At 30.3% G+C, this 9,193-nt stretch overlaps 1 long non-coding RNA gene across 2 annotated transcripts; it reads right to left on the bottom strand.

Moving 5' to 3' along the window:
• Positions 1–5,017: 5,017 nt before the first annotated feature.
• On the bottom strand, positions 5,018–8,189 carry LOC123883228. 2 transcript variants are annotated; one of them, XR_006800132.1, is made up of 7 exons: positions 7,897–8,189; positions 6,878–7,045; positions 6,686–6,745; positions 6,347–6,421; positions 6,134–6,256; positions 5,714–5,871; positions 5,018–5,357 (listed from the first exon to the last, which is right to left on the bottom strand). It is a non-coding gene; the product is annotated as an uncharacterized LOC123883228 (long non-coding RNA). The 2 variants fall into 2 exon arrangements; XR_006800133.1 differs by lacking the exon at positions 5,714–5,871.
• Between the last annotated feature and the right edge of the window lie 1,004 nt (positions 8,190–9,193).

The raw sequence follows: 9,193 nt of genomic DNA on the forward strand, positions 1-9,193 counted from the left end.
AAATATTCATTGGAGATACTCTAAAGAGATAAAACTACAATTAAAATTATATTTAATGTGCATTTTGTGTGAAAATATTACTAATGTGCTTTTTTCTAGGGACTTAGGTGCTTTTTTTTCTTTTTGCTATATAACCCAATGTGAACAAATATTCGTGACCACCAAAATATTATCCACATCTATGATACTTTATTATAAAGAAGAGAAGAAGACATCAGCACATGCAAAAAGATTGAAATCAATCACACTATTGTGTACTAAGTTTTCAAAAAAGTCGAAATAAATGTCCACCAAACAAATTGTTTCCTTTTAACTTTTAAGACTACTAATTATTGTATTGTCAAAAAAAAAAGACTACTCATTATTGCACTCCATTCCTCATTATTGTACTTCATTCTCACTTTGAATGGTTTCGACTCTCCACACTATTTTTTTAAGTTCCAACACTCCACGTTATTTTCTTTTTCTTTCACCTATTTATTCAACATTCATTCAATTTTTACCCTCTTCAATAATTTTTTCATTCAACACTCTATCCCACCACTTTCTCTACCCCACCACTTTTTATTTCATATTCTTACTTAAATTTATATTTTTATTTTTATGATTACATAAAATTACAATTATTGATTAAAATTAAATTAAAATAATTAACATTTAACGATTTATTTTTTAGTTTTTTGTAATAAAAACAAGATTTATTTAAATAATTTATACGATACAAATCATCTTAACTTAATTTAAAATACAACACACAAGTAACATAATTAGTACAATACAAATAATTTAAAATGCAATGCAACACACCCGCATAATTTTGCCTGGGACGACAAAACTGAAATTTTTTCTTTTCCTGCACACAAATTTACTTTTTGTTATCGGGATTTCAAGGCATATCCGACAGTACATTTATATCCTTTATTTATTTAAAAATTATAGCAATGGACACTTTCAAAATCTTCACGACAATATGACCGTATATAATACAAGTGATGACCGTATATAATCTTCACAACAATATGACCAATATAATACAATCATTGTCCAATTACACAAGGATTAACGAAGGATCTTTAATCGTTTGGCAATGTATTCTTATTTCTGTAAAATAAAACACTTCTTTTTATGGTATCAAGGGTTCAACAACTTGAAATATACTTGCGGTAATTGTTTGGGATAGTTCTTGTATCTCCTCATGAACTTTGACTTTCGGGAATCAATATGGCTATTTTTCATCACGAATTGTCTTACCGATACGTGAGTGTATACACGTGCGTTCTTTCTGAATTCAGAGTTCATCGTTACGGTTTCAATACATGACATTGTTCATATGTGTTTTTTGCTCTATCTGGATATTCAATAATTGGTGGTTTTGTGTTTTAATTTAAATTTACTTATTTTCATTTTGTTAAAGAAATAAGTATTGAGGCACTGTACATAATATAAAGGCAAACTGAATCATGGAAAATTTGGAGGTGACAAGAACGTTTTTTTTTATATGAACCTGAGCAGTACGTAGTCGTATGTGTTTGATGAGAATTAAGTTTTTTCTATATCAAGCATGAAATTTTGCTTAAATTTTGGAGTTTCATTTATTTGTAATCACAATTATTGATTTTCTTTTGTGATTACATCTTTCGGATTAATACATAATTTCATATGTATATAGTCTTATATAGATCCTGTAAAATTTTGAGTGTAAAGATATATATAAGCATATTTGGATTTTGAGTTGCTTTTATAAAGCTATGGAAAATAAAATTCGGTTCATTTATTTTCTATTTCAGAGTTTACACATTTGTTTCTTTTGATCAGGTTTGGTTGTCATGATCATAATTTTGTGTAACTATAAGTAATAAGGATTTTGTTACAGAAGTCTCAAATTTTGGTTTTGGCAATTTTTTGAGCAAACGTGAATCGGTGGCTTTATTTAGGTTCAAAATTTAAGGAATTGTAATTACTCGGTATTTATTATGATCCGATCAATTAAGTTTGAAAATAAGGTTTTGAATATGATTCGAAGTTTAATTTCCTATTTGACATATCTATTTATTCACATTAATTTTGTACTTAAAGTTTATTTTGAGAAATAAGGTATATCAAGATTTAGTAAATATATATAAATATTTGATTATTATATATATTTTTGTACAAAATTAATTGCCGTTAAATAACAATTAATAAGGATTCTCAAAATATTTTGATCCAATTTTAGTATGCACATAAATTAAAGTTTTGATTCTTTAAAATTTTGGGAAAATACAGATTCTATAATAATTTGTTTAATTACAAATATATAAAGTTTTTTTTTGGTTTCCTTCTATTTTGGAAAATACAGTTATAGAATTCTATTTAATTATTTAAAGAATCATTGAGTATATGTGAATAAATTGTGGCATGAATATTCTTTGTTATATATAAAGATTTAATTTTTATTTAAAATTAAATATTTGGTTTATAGCATGATTATGATGTTTGAGTTTATTGTTATTATGTTACTACAATAATTTTCTTTTATCATGCTCTTTGGACATATCTCATATCAATTTCAGTTTGCTTCTGAGTTTGTTCTCACATTAAGAGATGCCGAATAATCTTATGATTATCATGCGGTGTCATAAAGAAATACGGCCTACATTTTGTGGGTAGTGCCTTGTAAATTTAAGACTTTCCCATTTGATTTAATAAATTGTCAGGTGATTTTGAATGAGTTGGTTGAAACAACAAGTTGCAAAAGTAACCTCTGTTGCGTAGATTTGATTCAATTAGAATCACATAAGGATGTATAAAATTATTCATACAAACTATTTTGGTCTACCAAAAGGTAGACACAGTTCGGCCGAATAATTACATGCATATATATTCAATTTATTAAATTGTCTAATAATTTTGATTGAGTTTGTCGAAACAAAAAGTTGCATAAAGCAACCTCCGGTGCGTAGACTAGATTCAATTGAAATTATAAAGGGTGTAGTATGAGATTATTCATGCGAGCTGTTACTGTCGGCCAAAAGGAAGACGTGCAGTTTGGCCGAATAATATACATACATGTGATGGTAAATGTGTAGTAATTATTAAATTTATCCATGTGGATAATGGTTGGTGTCAAAGGCGCACATTATCTGACAGGACTTATTACCAACATTTGATCATTACGTTGAGAGTACCGCTTGCAGTTAATTCTTACAATCAAAGATTGGGGATTGATGGTGCGTTTGGTATCTTGTTTGTCTTATAATTTACAAATAAAGTTGATGTCTCTATCATAATTTATTGATGTGCCTAATAAAGACATGTTAGTGTAGATCCATATAAGTATTTGGTGGATTACATTCACACTTATAATTGTAAACATGTGATGATTATAAGGATTTATTGTTTGGCAATATTGATTGTCAGTGTTTGATCATTGTCACAAAATACCACTAGCAATTGATGTGATTTTCTAAGAGTTTGACATCAATGGTGCACTAGGTATTTTTAATGACTAATTTTTTGTTCTCTATAAACTACTATAGTTTATGTATCTGCAAAATCATGTTAGAATTTTCTAACTCTTAAGAATAAAAGAAGAACATTATGTTCTTAGATAAAGATGGAGAAACTCGAGTTCTCTCAATATTTGGTAATTGAAAGTGAGACTCCAGTATAAAAGACGAGTATACTCCGAATCACGAAGGTCATGTGATTATAAAGTTTTGAATCCCAGAGACATTTGAGGTATTATTTAAGATGACACAATTTTTTGTCATGTTTTCTTTGCTTAAATTAAAGTGCTTCTAAAGCAATAAAGCGAAAAATAAGCTCTCGTCGGAGAGATAATATTTCATTCGGATTATTAAGCAAAGAAAATCTCAAGAGCACATTAGGTAACTATTTAATCTTGATAAAGTGATATAATTTTGACAATCAAGTAACTTTGTCGTAAATTTTAGCATTTAGTGTTCAATTTGCACAATTAGTCTTATAACTATTAAAGTTACAGATGATTCTTTAATAGAATTATTTCATAAAGTGTGCAATAAAGAAACAGTTGAAGCAAGAGAAAATAAAATAGTGCTCATTATGTAAATACCTCAAAGGATAAGGGCAAATGATGAATAATAAGAAAATATGATCTAAACTGACAAATTTTCAATGATGTTGAAAGACACATCAATCTAGTGGGGAAATAAGTCGGTGAAGATTGATGATTTTCAACTATTTGTTAGATTGTTGTTACTTTTAAATAAAAATACTATTATAGTCAATTCAGTTATGACTTGTGACAATCTAGAATTGTTGAAAATTTTGAGAAATATAAACTTTTGGTCCCATGTTAATGAACATTATGAGACGGAAATTGCAAAGTCTCTTGAAGATATTGAGTTTGGGGGAGAGATATGGTAAAAGAACAAAATTGAGTGGGGAAGAATTGGTTATAAATCAATTCATATAGTTACTATTTATATAGTGAATATGGATCCTCATAAGGACATTAGTGTTCTTTCTCTCAATTAAGTTAAAAGATTAATTCATGAAGATCAAACTCAATACCTTCAAGAATTAAAGTATGAAGTGTCATAAAGTATTGACTGAAAAGAGAATTCATGTTCGTTTTGTTTTGAAAACTCTATTAAGACAATCACGACACTTGTTACTTATTATAGTTTTTTGGAGCTAAATAAGATGGATATCAAGATAGTGTCACTAGTACAGAAAACACTTTTTACATCTGGCCAAAACCCCATTTTACATCTGAACCCAGTCAGAGGTAGATGTACAAGAAGTAGTAAGTTTACGCTTTTTACATCTGACATTCACCAGATGTAAAATTATCCCCTTTTACCTCTATTCTCGTGTTTCAGCTGACCAATTTTTTTTTTTTAATTAAATTGGACCTTTTACATCTGACCAAGTCCACCAGATGTGAAATAGTTACTTTATTTAATTTTTTTTTTCAAAATCCTGCATTTTTTTTATATTTTAAATCCTATTTTGTAATTAAAAAAAACTAAAATAGCATTACAATTCAACATTCAACCAAAATACAATTACATAATATATAATCAAATGTCATTAAAATTCAACATCATCCAAAATATCAAATGTCATACAATATTTCAACATTCATCCAAAATGTCATACAATTAATTCAACATTCAAGCAAAATACCAAATGTCATTACAATTCAAAACATCATAATTAATATGAATTCATTGTAACATCACACAAATTAACCTAGCTAGCTCTTAAGCCTCATCATCGGCAACATCATAATCTACCTCGGGATTATATAGGTCAAGAAAACAAGTTGCCTAGCTGTTTCGCAATTCATACAGCTCCTCCTCTGTTAATAACGTGGGATCATCGAACACCTACAATATGTAATATATAATTACTTATACATACATGGCTCAAATCCATTATGTATACATGATCAAAATATATATATATATATATATATATATATATAAATTAACATACATTCGAGTATCATACTACATGATCTAAAATCGAAAAAAATGCAACACAATGTGAGCTAAAGACTGCTTCCTCGAGCGCCCCACGAAGGGTGTGGCGCGCCCGCGCAATTGGCAGCATGCAGTAATGCAGAAAAATGCAGAAATGCAGTAAGCAAAGTAATGCAGTTAAGCAAAATAATGCAGTAATGGCTGATGCAAAGTAATGCAGTTATGCAGAAAAAATGCAGCAATCAAGAAAAATATAATACCTCCATCCAATTCTTTGTAATACTAGCGGTGACAATGTCAAGCATATTCTTCATTACATAATATCCACAATCATTACCGTTAGGTTGTAGCCGTTGTGTGTGTGTCTTGTAGCAGATGCTTATTATTGTGAGATAATATAATTACAATAGAAACTCTGCTGAAAATTTGCCAATAGAACCAGTTCTTAGATATTATTTAGCTAAATGTATTATTGCGACAGCTAGGCTTATCATGATAAGCAGTGTTTTGGTTAGTTTAGCCTATGCTTGAGAATATGTAAAAACAAAGCAAACAATACTCAGGCAACTAGTACAGAGAAGTGCCTCTTGGCATGTCTCATCTCAATCATGAACTTATTATCAACACATATAATATTAATTGATGATTATCAAAGTTAAAGAAAGGAAAAACATGTTCACCTGCATTGCTCGAATAGAAACCCCAATCAAGGAAAGGGGATATGCAACAATTTTATAACCAATGTCTTCAAGTTCAAGAGGAGTGAGTATTGGTGTTTTGCCTCCTCCTTCAAGCATATTGGCCTAAACAATCATACATATTACATATTAGCATAGCATATCATTTCCCTTTCTTTTTTAAATTATTATCACTTGGACTTGATAGAAACACACCATTTTTGGAACAAGAGGAGAAACTTGACAAAAAGCTTCCATCTCTTGGAACATTCAAATCCACGGCTTCAAAATCTGCAAGTCAAAGAACAAAATGAATGCTTATAATCCTATTAAGCCTATTCCTCAAAGGACTGCAAAATACATAACCATATTTGCTATTGGCGGGTACAACTAACACTAATATATATATATATATATATATAACATATTAGGCTATATTTTTGGGTTAAAAAACAAGAATATCCTAAAGATAAAAGAAAGATATTGCTGGTCAAGCTACTACAATGCTTTCATGAATGAAGAAATTTTCAAATATGTGCTTCAAAGTGAGCCTACCTTCATGACTAATAATACGGCATGATGTATGATTTAAGGTTCCAGCCGAACTTCCTTTTTCTTCAGGTACACCAAATATCATAAAAAACATGAAGAATCAATCAAATCATGAAGAAGATCAAACTGAAATGGATAAACACAATACACAAAAATGCAAAAAGGAACTTGGAAGAATGCAAGAAATATGTTTACCTGCAAAAAGTCACATATATTTGAGATATAATTTCGGAGCTTTTGCATATATCGGTACTTCTCATCAGCTACGACTAATGAGTTTTCAAGATCAGTAATCTTCAAAAGGGAGGCAGACAAATTTTCATCTGTTATGTTCAATGATGACACTGTTCTTCCATGTGATTCCTGCCATTTGTGAAGGGCACACAAAAATGCAGTTAAGAAAACATAACAATCCCCACCCAGGAAGACAAAGTTATATGCATTTCGCAAAAGCAAGTCCATTTCCAAGGCGTTGTTTTGTGTGAAAATATGCACTTACCTATTTAACTATGCATATACATCATAAATATTTGCAAGCTCCACTTGAGTACTTGACCCATTTAAGTACAAACATAATTTCAAAGTGCAAGTTAAGCCTATATTATTGGCCCCTCCCACAACTATAGCCATTCTTTTATCATACGTAATCAAGGCATTAAATTGCAGACCGCATCACATGATACAGCCTCAGCATATAGGTTGCAATGGTCACCGCCACAATCACATCACACGCACCGATTGGAAAATGCAAACCACGTGACAATTAGCCAGCCCGGGGCAACTAACCCATAATAGCCACAATGCAAACATGGCAGCAACTGTAACTTAAAACCCTTGATCTAATTATCAACAAGATTAATCAATAACTAGAACCCCAGCAACTGTTATGTTCTTTTGAAGCCAAAGTTACTCATATGATACGCTAAATGACTCTCTAACTTTTAACCCCATTTATTTTAATCAATAACACTTAGATCCTAATTCATAATAAAAAAATAAAATTTTAATACAATGTGCACAAGATAATCACTATCATTAATATGACAAGTAACAAATAGCTCAGTCTAATACACAATTAAAATGATACTATGAATTTATAACCAATTGGTACCTTAAGCCTCCTAACGATAACAAAAAAGCAATCAATCATAACTAAATAGATTACATGATTATGAGATAAAAAAAAGGGTTGAAAGATAGATCGTAAAAAGTACCAAAAGAGGAGCACTTGTTTATGCATATGCAGCCTCACATCCACAATAACCCTAGCACCAAATCCCAAAACGATAACAATAAGAATAGCGTGACCCATTTCATCCAATCGCACACCATTAGATTCAGATCCAATAATCGGATCCAATTTCTATCTGGGTCGTCCTCAGATCGATCAAGTTTGGGTTCCAGAGAGGACGAGTGAGGGATTTCGATTGAGATAGTTTCGAATCGATCGTTCGCTTTTGGTGAGTGAAGGGTTTTGTTCGTTGTGAGATTCGCTTTTGTTCTTGAGGGCGAGATCTGTTTGTCGAGAGAGAGTGTTTTCATTTAATTTACTTATCTGGTTCCAAAAATTTTTTGTTTTTTTTACTCAACCTAACATTTTACATCTGAGATATATATGCCCAGATATATATTTATTTTAGATAATTTTTGTCATAATTACAGGATTGCCACCGCGTTCAGTTTTGTTTCCGGGGATATTGAAATCAGATGTAAAACGTTTTGTCTATATATTTGTTCCATCTGTGGTTATTGAAACCAGATGTAAACACTACTCCATATAGCCTTTTACATCTGACATATGCTCATCAGATGTAAACTACTTGTGTAATATGTCATATTTGTACTAGTGTGTTCCTTGATGGCAACATAAAGAAACACAATAAAGTGCAATCAGATGAAACTTTATGTCAATAGACACAAAGTAGATAATGTGCAAACAAAAGCAATCCATTTATTTGTTAAGAAAATTGTCTCATTATTGATACCACAAGAGTCTCATAAAGTTATTGTCTCATTTGGTTTTGAGATGTATATTTTGGAGAGATGTGGGTTATACAGGTTCAGTGGGAGCATGCTTATATTTCTTACAGTTTAATGAATCGATTTTATTTTATTTAGTCAACAATGATATATGATTGTTGTGCAAAATCAAGAAATCACTAACAAAAGTTTAGTGACGAAAGATCTTGGGCACATCTCTTTTGTATTAGGCATTTTAATATTTAGAGATTATTCTCAATGTATCATTTGGGTATAACAAAAGAGTCGTATCAATAAAGTTGAAAGTAAATTCGACATGAAAGTCAATAAACTAAGGAATTGCCTTAATTATAAAGGGATACTATCTAGTCTCAATCATTGTTCAAAAGAAAAATCTGGAAATTTGGAAAATAAAGTATTTTCCTATGTGCTTTAACTTTGATAAACTTATGTATGGTCTTATTTATATGCATCCGGAAATAGCTTATATAATAAGATCATTTGGCAGATACTTGAGCAATTCATAATTTG

This window comes from Trifolium pratense, linkage group LG5 (assembly GCF_020283565.1).
Source record: "Trifolium pratense cultivar HEN17-A07 linkage group LG5, ARS_RC_1.1, whole genome shotgun sequence".
Taxonomy (NCBI): domain Eukaryota; kingdom Viridiplantae; phylum Streptophyta; class Magnoliopsida; order Fabales; family Fabaceae; genus Trifolium; species Trifolium pratense.